General features: G+C 35.6%; 1 protein-coding gene across 1 annotated transcript in view; it reads left to right on the forward strand.

Moving 5' to 3' along the window:
• The window catches only part of LOC149560882 (protein Dr1 homolog), a 145,726-nt gene that overhangs the window by 52,792 nt on the left and 70,624 nt on the right, over nt 1-22,310 (forward strand). The gene's annotated exons all lie outside the window — the stretch shown is intronic.

The raw sequence follows: 22,310 nt of genomic DNA on the forward strand, positions 1-22,310 counted from the left end.
ATACAATATGCAAATCTACACGAGCACTTTCTTTACAATATTCTACAAGATAGAGCTTCGAACTACCACCCAAAATCACCCTAGACAATCCTATGGGCCTTCCTTATATAGGCAATTTTTCACCGCTTGCGAGGGTTCTAGACATTTAGCCCTAACTCTTGCATATTTATTACATATAGTTGGCTCAAAACAATTAAATTATAATTTTAGGTAGCCCGAATTCCGAGGCCATAACTTTTGAACCGTAGCTCTAATTGACTATTATAACCACTTTTTGGAAATGACAACTATTGATCTACAATGTCCCAAGTGTCTTTTGATGCAGTTTGACCTCGTTTCAGATTCGTTTAAGCCTTCAAATTTGAGCTCAGATTTTGTACCCAAAAACATCAATAACTTCAACAATACATATGGTATGATAATGAAGTTCAATTGGCAAGCTGATATAACTAAGATGAACCTCCTACTGTGAAACTGAAACATTTTGAGCTTGTATGACCAACTTACTAAAAATAGTAAGTTCCCATAAATAGTAACTCTGTCCCTTATTGAAAATGATATAAGTAGAAATATTTTTGGCTGATACAAGACTGCCCTTACATCCAAAATGCTCTTGCATCAGACACTTGTGGTAATTTGAGAAGTGACCCTGTCACATCTTAGGTGTTCAAAGGAAAAATAAGACGGTTAACCTACTGCCTTGTCAACCATGTTTAATCTTCTATAGGTCATCCTTTCCATTTGACTAGATATTCTTCATATGTCATGTTCTTTGTGCTTTTACCAACACGACTGTACAATATGTCCTCAATCTCTTTTTTAGCTGAAGTAGTTGCTCTAATATTTCACCGCATGTCTGTGACCTCATCTTCAACACCTCCTTCATGATACTCTGTCAGATCTAAAATGTTATATATTGTTGAAATATTCAGCTTAGTGGGCAACTCAACTTCATAGAGATTTTTTGAAACGTGCTTCTTCGGTGTCTTATATGGCCCAAACTTCTTTTTCAACTTGTTATATGCACCTGCTGAAAATCACCCCTTAAATGAACTATGACTTTTTCCCCAACTTGAAATTGCTTATGCTTCCTTTTCTTTGAAATGTGTTTCCTCACCTTGTCATGGATGTTCAATTTTTTGGCAAAAACCTTAGCTTCAACACTACTTATCTCTCCTTTGTCTAACTTTCTCAATTGTGAAGCATTTTTGGGACTACTTCCATATATAATCTAGAATGGTGATTTACTAGTACTCGTGTTGGGAGAATTATTGTATACAAATTCTACCCATGGTAAAATCAAATATCATCCTTTTGGCTTATCTACAACCAAACATCTCAGCAAATTCCCCAAACTCCTATTCACATCCTCTGTTTGTCCATTAGTCTATGGATGATGTATTAAGCTGAAGTTCAAATCTGTCTTCAACTTCTTCCATAATGTGTGCCAGAAATACCCAACAAACTTGTTGTCCCTATCTCAAAGTATGCTCTTTGGTATACTATGCAGTCTCACCACTTCTCTGAGAAACAATTCTGCCACATAAACAACATCACTAGTCTTCTTGTAGGGAATGAATTGTACCATCTTTAAAAACTTGTCAACCACCACAAAAATTGAATCATGCCCTCGTTGGGTCCTTAGTAAACCAAAAAGAAAATCCATGCTGACATCCTCCCACGACTTCTCTGGTACAGGTAATGGCTGATATAACCTTGTATTGTGCTTTGCTCCTTTTGCCATTTGACATACTTTGCAACTCTGTACAAACTCCTTTGCATCTTGCTGCAACTGTGGCCAGTAATAATTCTCACCTATTAGAGCAATAGTTTTATCTTGACCAAAATGTCCAACCAATCCTCCATTATGCTTCTCCTTGATGAGATTCTTTGTCATAGAACTCCTTGGAATGCACAACTGACTCCCTCTGAATGGCATACCATCTTGGATGATGAAATCCAACCACTTGGTTCTATCTAGAGTAACAAGCTCTGTACTGTTTTTCCGAGCTTCACCAAAATTAGGATCCTCTGGATATAAACTCTTGAATTTCTTGAACCCAACAACCTCAATATGTGGCTCCTGGTAAGAGCATATGCAACCCTGCTAGACTTCTTGCTCTTGTGTTTCAAAACACGTGTACCTCTAAAAAAACTCAACCCATTTCAAATGTCTTTAATTCAACTTTCCTTGGCTTTTCAAATATTGCAAAGCTTCATAATCAGTATTTAGTGTCTCCACTTCTTCAATGCCTGAACTATAACATAAAATTCCTAATCATAAACAAGATATTTCCTCTTAACATCATTTAACTTCTTATTGAAATAAGCAACATGTCTACCTTCTTGGCTCAAAACAACTCCTATTGTAGTACCACTAGCATTATAGTCTACTTGAAACACCTTATTAAAATTCACAAGTGCTAAAATGAGCTGTTCTATAACTTTCTGTTTCAACAAATTAAAATTCTTATCCGCTCTTGTAGTCCACTTAAACTCTTTCCTATCCCCTCTCATTGTTTCAATCAAGTGTCCACAGAGACTGCTAAAAACTCATGATGAGCTTTCTGTGAAAGCTAGCCAAACCGTGAAAAAATCTTACCTCAGTAGCACTCATTGGAGTAGGCCATTCAATGATAGCCTTCACTTTCTCTAAGTCCATTACTAGACCTTCTATTGAAACTACGAATCCCAGATACGCTAACTCTTTCACAATGCTACACTTCTTCAAATTAATCAACAATTTTTCCTCCCTCAACTTCTCAAATACCCTACAAATCTTCATTATATGCTCCTTTAATATCTTACAGAATATCAAAATATCATCTAGGTAAACAATGACAAACTTACCTCAAAATTCTTTTAGTACCTCATTTACGAGCCACATAAAAATGCTTGGTGCATTAGTTAGCCCAAAAGGAATGACTAATCACTCATATAATCCTTTTGTTTTGAAAGAAGTCTTCCATTCATCTCCTTTTTTGATCCGAATCTGATGATATCTACTCTTTGTATCTATCTTTCTGAAATACACTACTTTGCTCTTCTCAATCCATAATATCATCCATCTGTGGCAATGGAAATATGTGTGTGATTGCGATCTTGCTGATAGCCCTAGAATCTTAAGTATGTACACATCCTCCATTCTTTTCTCTTCTTTGGTGCTAATTCTATTGGTACAACACATGGACTCAAACTCTCTTGATTCAACCCCTTCTACAACAACTTTTGTACTTGTTTGTTGAACACTTCACTGTTTTTTGGTGTCATTTTGTGTGTTGCCTTATTTGGAAAATTGGTTCTTGGAATCAAGTCCATCTGATGACTGATCTTCCTTACTGGTGGCAATCCATCAAGCACATTATTAGATGCATTATCCTGAAAGTCATCCAACAAATCTACAACTTTTATAGGTACATTTTCTACTTCTTCACCATCTTTTGGAATTATAGAAAAACACATATGCTCATGTCTCATATCCTTTAGGAACTTTCTTCCATCAGGAAAACTTATTCTAGCAGTACTACATACCTTTTCTTCTATGTCTTTCAATGGCTTTAGCTTATGTCTCACTCCATCCTTTGTTAGGGAATAGGTTTTCATTCAACCATCATGTACAACACGCTTGTCAAACTGCCATGACCTACCCAACAACATATGACATGCATCCATAGGTATGATATCATAGAGTACCTCATCATGGTAGCCCCTAATCTTGAACTTCACTAGGAACTATTCATTGACCATGACCTTGTGGTCATCTTGCACCCAAGCGATCCGATATGGATGTGGGTGTTTGCACCTCTTGAGCTTTAACTTTATGACCATCTCCTTTGACACCAAATTGTTAGTGCTTCCACCATTGATAATCACATCACAACACTTATCCTCACACTTGCACCTGGTGCCAAACAAGCTCCTCGTCTGTTTAGGTTCATTTTCACCAATCAACAGGATTCTTTTGTTAACTGCAACTTCTTTTTCAACGTCTTCAGAATGCGATGACATCTTCATCCACACGTGCAACTTTGGTTTGGCCTGCAGTTCTTGTATTTGTCCTTCCTTGGCGTTGAGGATAGTCATATGCTCTATGACCTTTGCCGCAGGGAAAACATGTTCCATGGAAGCCTCCTCTTCACGATCCTTGTCCTCTTCCTCTTCCTTTGTGATCTCTATTACTCCAATTCATGGAAACGATTATTTCAACTTTTAATTTGATTGCTACTGGCCTCATCCTTCTTTCCTGATCTTCATTTCGGTCTCCATAAACCCCTCCATTGGATCTTCCACCATGACCTCTTCCGCTTTACCTGCTCTCAAACTTTTTGTTCAACTTTTCCTCTATTCTTAGGGGAAACTTGTAGGCCTCTTCAATACTGCTCATTCGGACCAGACTCGACAACTTTCTCCATGTCAGCTTCCACAAGTCCTATTATGATGAGGACTTGATAGAACTCATCTATATTCTCTTCAATAGATCTTCTTGCTTGCTTCAACCCTTGCATTTTCTTCAGTAAATCAAGCTTATAAACAATGGGAATGAATTGTTGCTTCAATTTATCTACCATCCGACCCCATCTTGTGATTTTTTCCTTTCTCTTCTATATCACTCTAATTGAATCTCTTGCCACTAGATCTTTGTGTGACCCTTCAGTTTGGCCTTTGTAAACTTCACCCGATCAGAATCCTCAATATCTTTGTATTCAATGTATTCTTCTAATTCATTGATCCAATCGATCAATTCCTTTGGGTTAAGATTTCGCGAAATGTGGGAACCTTAATCTTAGGTCTCTTTCCCAAGCTTGGAAATGGTTCTAAAATACATTTCTTCTTCTTGGTTCAGAACTTCACCTTCTCCTTCCTGATCAACATTTCCTTCTTCTCTTTCATCCTTACTTTCATCTCTTACGGCAATATTCATCCCTTTGGAATCTGTTCTTGCAATGCTGCAATGGTTGCATTTGTCTCTAGAGGGTTCTAAACTCAGCTCTGGCTCTTGTTGAAAATATTGTCATTGATGTCAAAGGAGACTAAAGCTGATTATACAAGAAGTTATTAAAGACCATATTATAGGAGTTATGATTAGAATATCCACACACAATCATGGTATGGATATACGAAGAATTTTGTGAAGCATGCACGGCTTGACACAAAGAAATAAGGATAATCTGTGTACCTTACTGCAGACTTACTTGTTTACACAGATTATTTTATACACAGTGCTTAATACAGAATATGCGAGTGGAGTATATTAAACCTTCAGAATATATATATACACACACACACACACACAGATTTGTTTATCTGTTAGATATTAAATTGGAAATATAAGATTTGAAGGATGTAATGTATACAATAAAAATACTGTAGCAAGACAATTATCCTAGTCAGCATATCATGAAGTATTATTGGAGAACTTGTAATACAGTAGAATCATTATATCACTTGAGAGTCAAACTCTCTAGAGGCATATACTATATCTCTTACTGGTTATGGGACTCTGTAATTCAGTCTTATTGTTTACTGTGTAATTCAGTAAATAAGAAGAGGCATGGAAGAGTAGTCACTTAATTATTTGGGTGGCTTGATAAGCTGTGGAGAAAACATTACAAAGTTATGATTGGAAGCTTCACCATTAAATCAAGCAAACTATAGAGGTGAAGATAGAATAATAAACACAAGTATTGATTATGTGTTATACATCCAGAAATGGATTTCATAGAAGAGAAAACTTGTCTTTGTTCTATTTGTATTATTCAACTTGTTCATTCAAAGGAGGATTCAGCGATAATGTTTTAGAATATAAGAAGTCATATTGCCACATCAACTGAGAACAGGAATATATGAATGCGATGGAGAAGCTTGGAAGTTTCTGGGCTGTTAGATTAAGCATCAGCAATAAAGGAAAAATAAATGGCTAAGCACGACACATATGCCGTTAGAAGAGTGCAAATGAAATAATCTTCACAACATGTAAAGAAGGGCATTGAACTGAACACAACGACTTTCCCTTTCAGCATCTGAAAGAGCTACGTATATGCAGTGCTCACATATTTAAGATGACTATTTCTAATAAACTACATAAGGAGAATATGGATGGCTTGCAACTATAGAGGAAAATAATGAAATAATTTAATCAACAAGCAGCCTTGATGATATTAAACAATGGTATTGGCAATAATAAAATTCAGTCATTGTTTCCTAAGGAATATACATATGCATATTTATTACTGAGTAAATATCTTTCAAACTGGGGGGTGCCGTTTGTGAAAGTCAATGATAAAGATTTTGAAAGCTTGAAATTAATTGATGACAGAGCAAAAATACATGCTGTATCAGGCATATCAGTCAGCAGTGAATCAACAGTGGGAGCCTTTAAAGTCGAAGACAAGATATATATTATCCATGTACTTCGTAAACAGAAAGGTGCAACATCATCAAAGAGGTAATGAAGAAATCGAGCACTATGATATATGTAAACCATAAAAGAAAATTGACATGAATCACAAATGATAGAAAATTATCTCATTAAAGTAAGAAACAAATTTATGGTCACCGCAATTGCAATAAAAATTGACTGTGATTGATTCAACAAGAGCATGAACCACTAATATCAAAGATGTTATATAATCAATCAGGCAATGAAGACATTATATTTACCATTCTTGAACATCATTGAAAATATTGGTTTGAAGTATTAGTCATGCAAAAAAACGATGGAGGAATGAAACAACAATCACAAACACGGTGAAGGAAGCCATGTTGAACACAAAGACTTAACATATGTAAGAACAGCACGGCACAATAAGATCGATTTTATTACAGGGGTTTTGAATGAACATATAAAAGTGTATATAGAGCCAACATCAGAATGAAGAGCGAGACTCAGAAACATAAACTACAGATGGTGTTGTGAATCTTGGAAGAACAACGAAATGATGGGTTAGCAGCTATGGAACCCACATCATACAATTTGCAGAGAACTATATGGATAAGTGAGCAATGATGACAGGGCAATAACAAGATTAAATAATATAATCGATTTGGAGCATGTAGATGTTTGTAAAGACTAGTGATATACTGCAATTTAAGTCAGGATAAGTGGTGGTTTATTAGAAATAAAAATAATAACATTAAGGAAATTAAAATTGAACTAATAGTTATGATAGTCATTAGTTTAAAAAGACACAACTCTCCCATGAAGAAATTTGAAAAGGCATATATAATATAGTGAAAAATCATTTTGAAGTAATGTGAAATATGGAATGAAATAAGACAGATATAAGAAGAAGAAGAATAGAATATATGTCAAGAGAGTAAAAAGCAGAGTGGTGAAGTATGCAAGAAATATATGAACAAAATATAAAAGATTATTGAGTAAAAAAATGACGAGTTTATTGCATATCTGAAAAAGATTACAAAGGGATATTCTATGAAAGACATTTATGTAAGCAAAGAAATATATGCAGATACAGATTATAAAAAGGAGAATAAAAGGATGATTTAATTGTCCATCCTTTGTTGGGTAAGCAACATTGCAAAGGTGGAAAAGAAGTTTGTATCTAGTCGGTTGGTGCCGATAGAGACAAGCAGAGGGAGTTGGAGCTTCTAGTAGGTCGGTGCCTGCAAAGTGTGGGAGTTGGAGCTTCTAGTGAGTCCGTGCTCATAAACATAGGGGTTGGAGCTTATAGAACCTTGTAAAAGAACAGTTTATATAACAAATCATTTATATTCTGTGGTTTTTTCTCGCATTGGGTTTCCACATAAAACATTGTGTCATTGTGTTTATGTGCATAATTGTTGATTTCAGAATTTAATGTAATTAAAGCAATTGTTTGGATAAAAAGTTATAAATCGGCAAAGTTGTTATTATACTGATTCAGCCTCCCTCTTAGTATAATTGTGTGCTCTTCACTTCTGCCATGTTAGCTTCGTGGAGGCATTTTTGCGCTTATCACTAAAACCATAAACCACGGTCCTGGTGCGAACTACCTCTCAATCGGTGACCTGTCTACACACTTAGCTCAAATCACAGTCTAGGTGCAAACTGCCTCATAGTCGGCAATTTGTCTCCACACTTAGGGACTCATTGCTTTGATACCACTTGATGAAGGGTGCTTCATTAATACCACAAATGCATAATAGAAATAGAAACACAACAACAATTTGCAAGAACAAAATTTGGGCTTCTTGTTATCTCCAAAAGTATGGAATTGGATTTCAAAAATACATTATGCAAGGCCACATAGGCACTTTCTTTACAATATTCTACAAGACAGAGTTGCCAACTACCACCCAGAACTACCCACCTAGAACTGCCCTAGACAATTCCACGAGCTTGCCTTATATAGGCAATTTTCCATGCTTGAGAGTGTTGTTGACATTTAGCCCTAACTCTTGAGGCCAACTGACCTCCAAATAATTATTAATTTCATATTAATTATATAGTCGTCTAAAAATATTTACAAATTATAATTTTAGTTATCCCAACTTCTAGAGGCCATAACTTTCAAATTGTATCATTGATTGGCTGTTATAACCACTTTGTGGAAACGACAATTCTTCATCTATAGCGCCTTGGCTGTGTAAGAGTTGTCAGCTGGGGTTCGACCTCGTTTCAAAACCTTTAAGCCTTCAAAATTGAGCTCAAAGATTCTGTCACCAAAAACCTTAATAACTTCAGAAATACATATGGTATGACAATGAAACTCAACTGGCAAGCTGATATAACTAAGATGAACCCTCTGTGAAATTGGAACATTTTGAGCTCGTATGGCCAAGTTACTAAAAATAGTAAGTTTCCATAAATAGCAACATTGCATTGAAATAACCCTTATTGTAAATGACAGAATAAGAAATATTTTTGGGTAATGCAAGATTGCGTTTACACCTAGGATGCTATTGCATCACTTGCTACAACATGAATCATCATCGTGTGAAACATTAGAGGTCCCCACATTACTGGTATCAACACTGTTCAATTGAGACCCCTTTGCTATCGTCTGTAGTGACATACATGATTCAATGTCATCACGTGAATCAACAATGCTAGGGCTTTAATCTATATTACTTGGCTCCTCTATAACACTCAAATTATGAGTGTCATAACTGGGTAATTGGATGACCTCATCTGTCCCACTTGAAAAGACTGATGTCTCTTGCACTATTTGAACACTATTACAACTGTCATAAAAATCAGAATTGTCAGTGCTCATATCCTCCACACATTTTTCAAAAACAACACCCTCATCAAGAGAGTCTAAACTAATAGCGATAACAATTACATGTGGTGCACTCACACTATCCGCAACATCTTCAACATACTCACATAAGGGACTACAATCCTGAAAATCAGATCCTACTACGAAGTGATGTAAGAATGCCATCAAAGGTTGTTAGCATTTTTGGAAGCACTAACTCTAGAATCCTCACATTGGTGGAACTCAAAGCTGCTGTCATCTAATGAAATAGACACATCCACATGCCCCTGTGTAGAATCTCCCACATCATAATTGCAAATAGGACTAGTGCCTACCCCACTAAGCATAGGATCATCTTCACCATGATCATCAGCTGCTGGAAACTCTTGGTGAAGGCTTCTAGATGTCTCAACTATGAAAAAGCTCTAGTTTATCTTCTTGCATTCTTGGTGAAGACCTTTTAAAAATGGAAACCATATGCTTAGCTGCCTGTTAACTGTTGCTAGATCTGTAAGTCTTGCTTCCATCCTTTTTTGATGTTGTCCAAGCTTTTCCATACTTTCCATTAGAGCATTTGTGTGCTTCCTGTTATTCAATCGGTTTCCATATTTATTAGATTTCCTGTATTTGTACATAAATGAAATAAGTGCGAGAGTGCTAGTTACTCAAATATCAACAGTGGAACCAAATTAATTATTTTTTTCCTTTCCACACAGGATGGCAAAAAAATTTGCTCTAATGTAACGGGTAAAAGCACAAACCTGTGTCACCTTTTATAAAGAAACGGGATATCAAAATGTGACAGTTCAACATTAATGACAAAAAAAATGGTATTTGTGTTTCGAATTTGAAGATGATGTAAATTGATGAAATGTGTAAAATTGGATGAGTTTTATGCCTATAATTTTTATAACTTTTTTGAGTGAGAATTTATTCATTTTTGTTTATTTTGAAGTCCCTTTTTTAATTGTAAAAAATATAGGGTGTAGTTCCCATCAAACAAGTATATGCAAATCATCTTTTTTTGTTTTGATTTGAAAATATCTTATAGATGGCATATATAGCTAGGGAACCAAAAAAAAATCATTATTTTTGATGTATATTTTCTTTGTTATAAGTGCTCAAGCTTGACCTTATCAGAATCCAACAGTTTTTTCCTCTCGTCAAAACTTCCTTATCAAATCTACACCTTGGAAAACAATTACATATTCATGAAGAAGACTCCTCTAGACATAAATATAATTAAATTTTTTTTTTTGATATGATTTACTATTTTTTTTGCTTTTTTGAGGGAGCATTTTCTGAAATGTTTAAATATCGACTTATAATATTTTTAAATTATAACATATTATAACTAATCAAAACACTCAAAAATTTATATAATGATGATCTTGAATCTGAGATCTATAAAAGAGTATTTTTAGTTTTTGAAAAAACTTGAGTTTTGATAGAGAAATGACATTTGACCAAAATAGGTTTTGGTATCTTAAATGGTGACACAGATTTGTGCTTTTACCAACCACTTTAAGAACCCTAGTCGGTTCTAATTTTAAATTCTAACGGTTGAACATTTTGTCAAACACTTATCATACAAACTCTAATACCACTGTAATGAGTCTTGTTGGCTCACTCCCAGACTCTGTTGAAGAATGGTTCTTTTACTTTGCTAGATTTATTTTTTCTTATGTTTTGAAATATGACTTTTTTGCAATTTCTAGAATAGCCAGGATACATTTAATAGTTTACAATTATAAAAGTTGCGAATTGTTAAAATAAGGAACCAGTTTAAATAAGGAACTTGAATATCTGTTGGCATCTAATATATATTGGAACTAAGTCTTTGAAAACTCCACACCAAACTTGTTTGCAGCAGCCCCATGCAAACATTACTTAGCAGAAGCAAATCATAGCTCTGTATGGGTAGCCATAGCTTCTAGATTCCCATGCTATGTTTACTAAATTTGGCCACCACACACTTTTCACTTAAATCCCCTTTGCTTTATACTTAGGCACATATTTGAATAATATAAGTTATTAACTCCCCTTGGCTCCAAAAGTGACCTTTTCATTAGTATCATATTCTGACACATAAGGTCATTGTTTCCTGTGTCCAAGATTTCAAACTTTTCAATCCGGTTTCAACGAGCTATGACACCAAAGTGGCCAATATATAATACCAGCAAAAAATAGCAACCTTCGTGTTTTAAATCAAATAATAATTATAATTCACCCATCTTATAAAATGAATGAAGATGCATCAGAATCAAAATTTGACAACATGAGTGATCTTGATGAAGAAAGACAATGAATTCTCTTGATGTGGTGACTTACTAAAAATAGATGCCCCCTCCATGATTCTTGGAGCTCAAAGCAAAATCTAGAAATAAAAAATTGTGAGCATTAGTCAACTCCTATAATTCATTTGAGTTATTCGGAATCAACTACTGACTTACTTTAAATAGCGAGTCCCTCAAAATGGAGCCAAAAATCACCATGGGCCACAACAAGGTCCTCTAAACACCATTATTAGCCTACAAGGATCCAATGATAGATTGAATCCATCATCTTTGCCACAACTCAAAATTGAGGACATTACAATACCCCTTAATAAACGTATAATATGCACATCAACCAAGGAATCTAATCAACTTTGTAATATTCTTGGGTGGTGGCCAATCATGAATCACTCGAATCTTCTCATGCACATGTACATCATTCTGCCTAGTCACATGTTCAAAGTATAGAATCTCTGTGAACCCAAACTTACATTTGGATATCTTGGCAAATAGAGACTAAGCCTAGATAATACCAAGCACCTCATCCAAATATCCCATGTGACCCTTCTATGACTGTTTGTATATCAAGATGTCATAAGAAAGCACTAGTACAAACTTTAGCAACTACCTCTTGAAGATATGATTCATGTACGACTGGAAAGTTGGAGGTGCATTAGTAAGGCTAAATGACATCACCAAAAACTCATAATGATCATACTAGCATTTGAATGTAGTCTTTTGTGTGTCCTCTCTAAGCCTGATCTGATGATATCCTCAATGAAGATCAATCTTCAAAAAGAAGACCATGTCATGTATCTCATTAACGACTCATCTATGCAGGGGATTGGATACCTATTTTTGATTGTTTTCTTATTTAGAGCGCAGTAGTCAATGCACATTCACATAGTACCATCCCTCTTCACTAACACCACGAAAGAAGCAAAGGGGTTAGAACTAGGCCCAATATGCTCCATATCCAATAACTCTTAGATGGTATTCTTTATCTCATCCTTCAATTTCATAGGATGATGGTAGGGTCTGGTGATCATGGGCTTGGTGCCCTCCTCAAGCTTTATCACATGCTCAAAACCACAATCCAGTGGTACCCCAAAAGGAATGTCACCAAAAACAAGGTTGTACATATCTAATATCCTTTCAACATCAACATGAACAAATCATTCATCTCATGAGGTGGGCTACTTAGATGTAATGAAGTATTGTGTCATTATTATGTTTGAAATTAGTCCACATTTTGCGAGTTGAAACTACCCAAGGTCCTCCATCTGAGAGTGTCTTAAGAACAACCTTACTACCATTTGCCATAAACGCAAGCAACATCCTTCTAAAGTCCTGCACATATCTCCACAAGGGTTGTGACCATTTGATACGTAAAATTGTATCCATCTCCCCATGTCACACAACATAAAAGTCATTTGTCAATGAATAGTCTCCCACCTGCATACTCAACTATGGAACTCTTCTAATGCATTGTAAATTAAATCTATCTGCCACTTTCACACTAAATCCTAAAAAGTCCACTCACTACAACCCTCATCTAGCCATCAATTCCTCATCTATAAAATTATATATAGCTCCACTGTTTACCAAACAGGTCAACTACCATCCCTTAATCACACCCTTAAGGCAGAAATAATTGATCATGGGAATTCTTGACATAATGGCAATAACACTCGGTTTCATAGTTGCATTGTCATCATCACTAGGTTCTACCTATATTCAGTAGGTGCACATTATCCACAACAAAGGTGAGCTTAATAAGGCACGCCTTACGTTTCACATGGCATTTGTGGCTAGTCTCCTAGGGCTTCTTACAAGTAAAACATAACCTCCTCCTTAACTCGTTCCGTATCTCTCGATCTAATCTGGGAGGTGGAGGTGGTGCACCTTGCATTAAGTAGAAGCCTTTTAGAAAGGCTTGAAGCTCCTGAATGGCTTGTTATCCAGATGATAAAAAAATGAGCTTGGTGATGTATCAAGTTTGAGTATAGTCTTAATGGCCTCATTAAGGGTCCCTAACCTAAATGCTCATACCAAACCCTTAAGTCTCTCCTGCAGCCCCTCTATAAAGAACATCACAATACGCCTCAGGTTCTATTTTGAGTATCATAATTGCCCAATGCTGAAACTCATTAATATGTGTCCACATGATTTGTTTACCTCATTAGAGCTACATAACTATAGTAAAACTCCACATCATTCATCTCAAATCTAGAGATGAGGCTCTCTAGGAATTATGCATATGAGTGTACAAGGCCATGGTTTCTAAATCACTAAACCATTGTGCCACGAGTTAGAGGCAACCCCTCTAAATGTAGTATTGCAAACTAAATCGCCTCTCTCGCTGATAGAGGCATAAGTGATAAGTAGATGTCCAGCTAGTGCACCCAAGCTTTTGTACTAATACTCTACCATCAAATGGGGGGCCATAGTGAGCTTGCTTATAAAACCCTTGTCTCCTCGAAATCTCATACTATTCTTGCACTAAGCGCAATAGAGATGCCTCTCTAACCTTCAGGGGAAGAGCCCTCCACTCATCTTTGGCTAGTAATATGGCCTCAAAAAATCTCACTTGCTCTAATGGGTTTGTTTGCACTTTCTCTTCTCTAATAGGGAAGTGCACCTACAAAGGCTTGTCTGTAGTATGGGTGTGTGTTTGTTCCCGTCTAGGGGAACCAGATGAATTCTCATCTGATGATAGGGATCTACTGCTTCTGTGACTATCGACAATTGATATTGACCTACTCTCTATCATGGCCACCATGCTTGTCCTTGCGTTTACCCAACTCTAATCAATCAATCATGTCTTGTAGCTTGTACTATCTGTGGGTTAGTGTCAACAAGGGTTTTGAACATCTTTTGGTCAACCTCATCTTGCTAGTTCTACCTAGTGCTATCATATAAAGCACCCACATTTGTTGGAACCTTTGTACCTATCCGTTTCACGCAGATGCATAGAAGTGTACGCCAATCCAACATGCTGCTAGAATCAATGCTCTGATACCATTGAAAAATACCAACTTGAATCTTGGCTGAAAATACACAGTTTTGTTGCAAATGAGTCTAGCTGGTGAATGGTATATTTTTAATTTTTTCTATTTCAGATAGTTTTTTAATTTTTTGAGATCTTTCTAGATTTGAGAGATGCAAGAAATAATGTCTAGACTGCACTAAATATTGCTAGCAAATAACATAAATCTAGAAATACCTAAGTTATCGTATTCGTTCCTTAACATGCAAAGTCAAAATTTGATTCGCAGAAAAATTGAAGTCAATCCCGATTCTATTCAAATTTGCCAAATGTTTGCCAAATTCCCTGCAAATTTGTCATTTCGCACCCTGGACGATTCAACGAATTTTGATTGAATTTGAGAGTCAATGACAGAGCCTGGGTGGAATGACATTGACTTTGGACCAAATTTGGGCATAGGACAAAAACTATTTGACTTCTTAATGTTTTCGAAAGGCGTTTCTTAGTCTATCATAATCGGTTTTATCTCACATTTGCACCAAACCCTAAAACGACGCCTTCACACTTTTCATTACACCCATGTTCGCACTCTCATTACACTCGAATTTTCTTACTTCCTCATTCGACGGTGGTTTTTTTGCATTTCATCTTGTGGTTGAAACAAACAAAGGAAAAGGTGTAGTGTCCCCTCTAGTATTTTGGGATAAATACTTGAATTCTCTATTCTTATTATGAATTAAACTAATGATTAAACTTTGCAAACAATCTTGAATCCCTTGTATAATAGTTGTTCTTGCTAATATCAATGCCACTACTATCTCTGATTAAATGATTAGATATATGCTGAGTGAATTGATCTTCAATATTTATATTTCATTCAACAAGATGACTCTTGAGAGGGTTGTTTGAAGATGCATGAGGGATCTCTGATTTTATAGTTATAGATGTGCCATAATATTGTTCTATAATCACTTCTAGGGATTTAAGTGCCAACTTTCAATATACAAATAATTTTCACTTATTTCCTATAGCACCACTTTTTGTGCCAATATGTCAATGTGCTTTGAGTTTCTTAGTGAGCTATTATATAGTTGATTCCTCCTTGCGGTGTTATTACTGATCTTATATATATTTTTAATATGTATTCAATCAGAAAAATACGAATGTTTGATGCTCCACAAGAAAGTCCAGAATGAGTAAGGAGAAAAAAAAAAGTCTTTCTCAACCTGAATGTGTATAGTTTGTGATATCTTCCTTCTCGGATTTGGTATCCGATATCTAGCAATGCTGTGGATGCCTCCTCCTTCAAAACCATGTCTTTCCTCTTTATACTTGTTTCGATGAAGGGATGCTGCCCCAAGTGACACATCTGTGTCTTTGCCCTTAACCCGTCTCTTTATTCATGATCTCACTTAATTAGCCTTGTTTATCCTTAATGATGTCTCAACCAGCTCGAAGATAATATCGTGTCGCTAATGGTCAATGAATCTCAATGCAGAGTTCACAACGGAGTAATTTCCTATATTTGCAGTTGACTAATGGTAAAGAGTGATGAATGTCAAAGCAGTGAACCCACACATAGATTGGTTCGATATAAAAGGCAAAGGTTATCATACATACATACATACATACATACATACATATATATACTAAATAAATCATATATGACTGGGATAAACATAAAAGTCAAATAGAGCAACGATATGGAATATTTTTTGGAGCAGAAAAACATTTATCTCATAATCAATGTATTTATAAATATCCGATTCCATGGGTTTAGAATTATTCGCAAGTGATTGCTCCATTCATAATCTTTCATTGTGGAAGAACATATAGGTAAGGTAGAGATCGATTTGCTTATCCTATATGGAAGCAATCAAAACCTCCATCGATTATTGACTCAAGAATATATGCCTTTTATTTATAGTTATTATGTTCTCTTTATTTATTAATCTATTATATCACCTATAAATATATAATATTAGTAATAATAATTTTTAGTTCTCAACTATTATTATTTTTTATGATTTCTTGATATGACAATATTTAAAATAAATATATTATAAATATGTATATTTATAAATATTTATATTTATTACTTATTATATTTGTCATTTCTAATTACATTAATTTATTCTATTGTTTGTTTATTTTATTATAAAAAATAATAAAATATGGGGACATGACAAAAAGTTTGAGATGTGACTACTGCAACAATGGGTTTGATGTAGAAAACTTACCTTCATTTGCGTGCATTTGTTCCTGGAACCAAAACTTGACTCCAAAGGCAACCTTTACTCCTGAGTCCTAAGGCAGCAATTACTCCTTGAAATATCCCTAACCGGGTATTTACTAAATTTCCTTTCCCTCAATATATTCAAAACTTAACATAGGTTCATGTATCTCGAAACACCATAGAAACTAGAAGAGTTACCAATGTATATAAACCCGTTCTTTATTAAAATAAGATTTAGTATTCAAGCATGTGGAAAGGCGTTACAAATCAACAGAATGAAACCATCAACCTCTCATTAAACTCCTCAGAAAACACGTTATTGCATTATACAACAGCAATACAATAACCAACATTCAAAATCCAATCCTAAAAACAACTTTACAGTCAGATTGGAAAACTAGAATAAAAGAACCTATAAGCAAATGTGAGGCACCTAATGTGACAGCTCTGAGGACAATGGGTTTGCGTCCACTGTTTGCCGACACGAGGGGCTACGTTCTCATACTAGCTAAAAGTTAAAACTTTCCAAATACTCTCGCAAGAGAGAACTAAAGTCTGAAATAATAAATCAAGCATATCCAGGAATGAGCCTCTTTCCCTTTTTAATACACAAACTAAGACTCTTCAACTCCTCTTTGGCTTTTTTCCTATTCCCTTGTGACTCTTCAACTTCCCCCTGGCATTTCATCTTATTCTTCCTTGACCGTTTGCCCACTTTATATCATTAAATTGACTTTTTATAATTTGAGTCTACACTCTCCTAGTCAATTTTAATATTATATATAATAAGACTTCAGTATTTTTGATGTCCCAAAAAGCGGACATTATACTCCTGAGGTTGAGGAAACAGTTTTTGTTTGATAGCTTCATAGAAGATAACAGAGGCAACAATATCCTCTCCAACTCTAGAGATAAAAAAAGAGGTAGGGAAAAATTGCATGCAACTTGTCTTTTATGCATTATAGTTTGATAGTAGATACCTTTATTAGATTCTAATTTCTTTAATTAATTTGAGATCACACTGGTAATTGAGTTAGATTTGAATTGTTCTTAGTATTTTGAACTTACTAATATATGTGTATCCATCATAGTTTGACAATTTGAGTGCATAAATGAGCTTTTTTCATTTTAATTTTTTAATGTAATTTTTTTGTAGATTCTATCATGGCTGCAAGTGCTTCTGTTGCCAATAATCCCCACTTCAAAATTGATAGATGTTCCCCACTTTGGAAACATGTGCAAATGATTTGACCAATGCCGGGTGGAGGAGGTTATGTGTGGATTTGTAACCATTACAAGGAGGAATTTAGTAGCTCTTATAGTAGAGTAAAAGCACATTTGTGCTTTATTCCTCAAAAAGGCATCAAATTTTGCACCAAGAAACCAAGAGTAAACGGAGTGCTATCTTAAACCTTCCTTCCAAATCACATCGTAAACAAAGACATTCAAGAATAGAAGCAAGTAGAGGAAGCTGCCGGGAGGGCAAATTCTTCACATCCATTGGAAAGTGGTAGGCCTCTAAAGAAAGGAAAAACATCATCTATGTCTTCAACTACCACTCCTAGTGAGCCACTTGGAGAGGGCCATCCATTCTTGCATCCTCCTCAACAACAAATTGTAAGTAAGAGGGCGGTGGGACCCTTGGAATCATCATTCCAAAATAAAGCTAGAGACATTACTGATCAAGCCATAGCCAGATGTGTTTATGCAAATGGATTGTCATTTAATGTTGTTCGCTCACCGTATTGGCGATACATGATGATGGTAGTTAATGAGGCTCCATCAGGATTCATTGGCCTTGGTTATGAGAAGATACACACCACTTTATTAGATGATGAGGTGGATCGTGTAGAGAATGCCATGTTGTCCATCAAGGATTCATGGGTTCAAACAGGTGTGACAATAGTATCAAATGGATGGAAAGATGCAAGGAACCGTCTTTGGTGAATGTTATTACAGTGTCTAGAAGAAGTGCAATGTTTTTGAGAGCTGTGGATTGTGAAGGAGATGTAAAGAATGGTCCTTTCATTGCAAACATTCTCATCCAATCTATCGAGCAAGTTGGCCCTCAGAATGTTGTTCAAGTAATAACTGACAATGTGAAGAATTGTAAGGCTGCTGGCTTATTGGTTGAGGAGCAGTATGATCACATTTTTTGGACACCTTGTGCTATGCACTCACTTAACATAATGCTGCAAAAAAATTGGCACTAAGGTTGAGTGGATAAAAAATATATATGAAGAGGCACGAAAGATCCAAATGTTTGTCATGAACCACCATATGATGCAAGCCATATTTAGAAAATTCTCGAAATTGGAGCTCTTGAAGGTAAGTTGAATTGTTTAAAATTTAGACATTGTTTTGATATCTAGTCCCTTTAGTGAACTTTCAATGTTTTCAAAATATTAATCTATTATTGTTTTGATTTTAAAATAGCTTGCCAAGACCCGCTTTGCCTCCAACACTCTTGTGTTGAGACGCCTTGTCAAACACATTGACTAGAAGGGTAACTAGTGCTAATTGGAGCGTATAAAGGCAATCTAATAGTGCCAAGGCAGCTGCCATAAGGGGATTGATACTAGATGAACCTTGGTGGGATCTTGTTGAGTACTTTCTGAAGATCACCGAGCCTATATTGAGCATGATCTGATACATTGACATGGATAGGCCTTGCTTGGGTGAGGTATATGATGGCATTGATTGCATGATTGAGGACGTTAGAAATATAATAAATGAGAAAGAGCAAGATCCTAATGAAATGTTCTTCAAGGAGCTACAACTAATCATGATAGAGAGATGGAACAAAATGACTACCCCTTTGCATCTACTTGCCTTTGCATTAAGCCCCAGGTTCTATGGCCAATCAGTCCTCAAGGGGAGTACCACTAGAGTTGCTCCATATAGAGATCTTGAAGTTGCTCAAGGGTACAAAGAAGCCCTTTGAAGACTCTTTCCTAAGCACCTACGACCTGAAGTGAGGTCCGAATTTAAGAGTTTTGCGAGCATCGATGATTGTGGTCTTGACGCTCTTGAAGATAAGATCAATGCGGATGCTCATAAATGGTGGTACTTCCATGGACAAAGATACCAACACTGGCAGCCCATTGCCATCAAAATTTTATCACAGGTAAGTTCTTTAATCTTAAGATTCTAATTTCTAGTTTCTTGTTGGTAAATTCACAAATTTTGATAGGTTGCTAGTTCATCATCATCCGAGAGGAATTGGAGCACATACTCCTTCATCCACTCAATAAAACACAACCGACTAAACTCCAAGAAAGTAGATAACTTGGTGCTTGTGCATGCAAACTTGAGGTTCACAACACACAAAGAGAGTACCTACAAAAAAGGGGGAGGCAAAACAATGGGATGTCGACCCTAGAAGCTTCGGAGTTGGATGCACTTGCGATTGAAGATGGTAATCCTGAGATACATAGTATTGATGGAGCTGAACTTGAGGCTACGATTGAGACTACGATTGAGATTGCGGATGCTAGTGGCACTAATTGTGCTTCTAATCAGCAACTGCCTAATAATGATGAATTCTTTGATTATTTTTGATGATACATTGATATTTGATCACATATTAGTCTATGATTGATTACTGATTAGTAATGTTGACATTGCTGTTTTAAAGTTTTTGAACTGAAACATTCATATGGTGGTATATTTTGACATTTTGTCGTGCCATTTAAACAAAATCATTAATATATGTGGTGGTGTAATTTGCTAAATTGCTTTAGATTAGCATAGTGGTGTATGAACTTGTTTGGTGCAGCATATTTTTACATATATATAAAATAAAAATCTTGTACGGACAAATGCAAAACGAACTTGAACCCAACCCAAATTTTCTTTGATCGAATTTCAAACCCAAATGTCGAACCCGCATCCAAATCCGAATCCAAACAGGCAACTTAGGGAAATACATTTGAATCTTTATTTTTGTTAAAAATATACATCAATAGAAAATTAATTTCCATTAATCCAAATTGCTTCTACAACTAGTATTGGAGATTCACGACATTCAAACCCTAGTTATTTGCTACCAATCCTTCAAAAAAGTTGAGGTCATTGTGGCTAAGAGCATGTTTGACCTTGTTGTAGGTGAAATAGGCTGAAATCCAATTTGTGCTGCTGGTTGGGTACTTGATCTGCCTGGTTGTGACTGAAACTACCTTCTAAACTCCAAGTTCGAACCCCTAAATGAATCCAAAACCCTCCAAGCTGCTGTAAGTCTGTAGCAAATCCACCTGGTAATTCCTAAAATGCTGAATACAAACCAACCTGCATTCTAGTACTTCTGATTTACTTTCTTAGGCCCTTTCCTTTGTATGATCTTGCTTGAAACCTCCTAGAACCTTCAAAAATTGGAATGAATTCTAACTTGACTAGCTCTGAAGGAACTTCTAGGCTGATAAGAATCAAGGGATTTTGTCCCCAAGCTTTACAATTAATGGAAACCCCAATCTGAAGCTCTCCACAAACTTGTAGGTGTAAATTCTAAAATGCAAGATATACAAAATGAGCTGCCAAAACACTTTTATCATCTCCTTCAAGCCATTTAAACCCTTATTAGGGTTGGCCTACCCCATGTTATTTTATTTTAATCACTTATTTAAAAACTCGCTCTCTTGTTTTATTACTACATTATATTATTTATTATAATTTACTTATTACAAATTATAATATCACTTTTTAATATTACTTTATTATAACCTAAACTTAGGAAATATTAATTTATTTCCTCATTTATTTCCAAAATGCAACCCAGAGCTCGGATCCAAATTCTGTCTGAATCTATATGGTTCCTAATACTAATAGAGTCTCGTAGGTTGATTAGAATCTCGCCCAAAACAACCTGAACATGCACAAGAAGCCCAAAGTGAGTCCCCTTATCAATCTATTGGCCTACGAGAACTTAGGTGATAAGCTAACCTCCTAATAACTGCTGAGTTTTCTAATGAGGGGACATGACATTGAACATGCCACCTAGCTTGATAAAGACAATATACTAGAGAGTTTGGTTGGATTTCGTTGACTGATGCAACATTTGAGGCTCAGGTGACAACGGCAGTGGCATTGATATGGGTAAAGATTAGGGGCTGCAACATACTATCTTTGTTTTACTTTTTAGTTTTGACTTTGAGATTTTGAGTCTTTGGAGACTATTGACATTATATGATATTTCGATGCAGTGATATATGATATGTTAGTTTTCATTTTGTTAAAACTTGCTGCCTTTGGGCATTTTGACTCCATATTCAATGAATATATCAATGATTAGGAAACTATGAATTGATCAAATTGAAATTTGAGCTCTCATTTCAAGTTTCAACTTAATTGTTATGTTCTATGATGAGTGGATTTTATATATATTGATGTTATATCATATGATTATATTTGAAATTTATAATTGCCCAACATATTTTAAAATTTCCCTATTTTTTATATAGCTATTTCCATTGTTGCTCTCGCTGTGCCCTATTATGGGAAAAAAGAATATCCATCCAGAAACTTGTTTCCCCATCCCCTATTCCGGGGTAAAGAAATCGATATAGAAACTGTCCCCTTGTACACTTGTCCCAGAATCTCAAGGTAACTTAGAT

Source organism: Cupressus sempervirens, chromosome 4 (genome assembly GCF_028749045.1).
Source record: "Cupressus sempervirens isolate cs-2001-9-10 chromosome 4, ASM2874904v1, whole genome shotgun sequence".
NCBI lineage: Eukaryota > Viridiplantae > Streptophyta > Pinopsida > Cupressales > Cupressaceae > Cupressus > Cupressus sempervirens.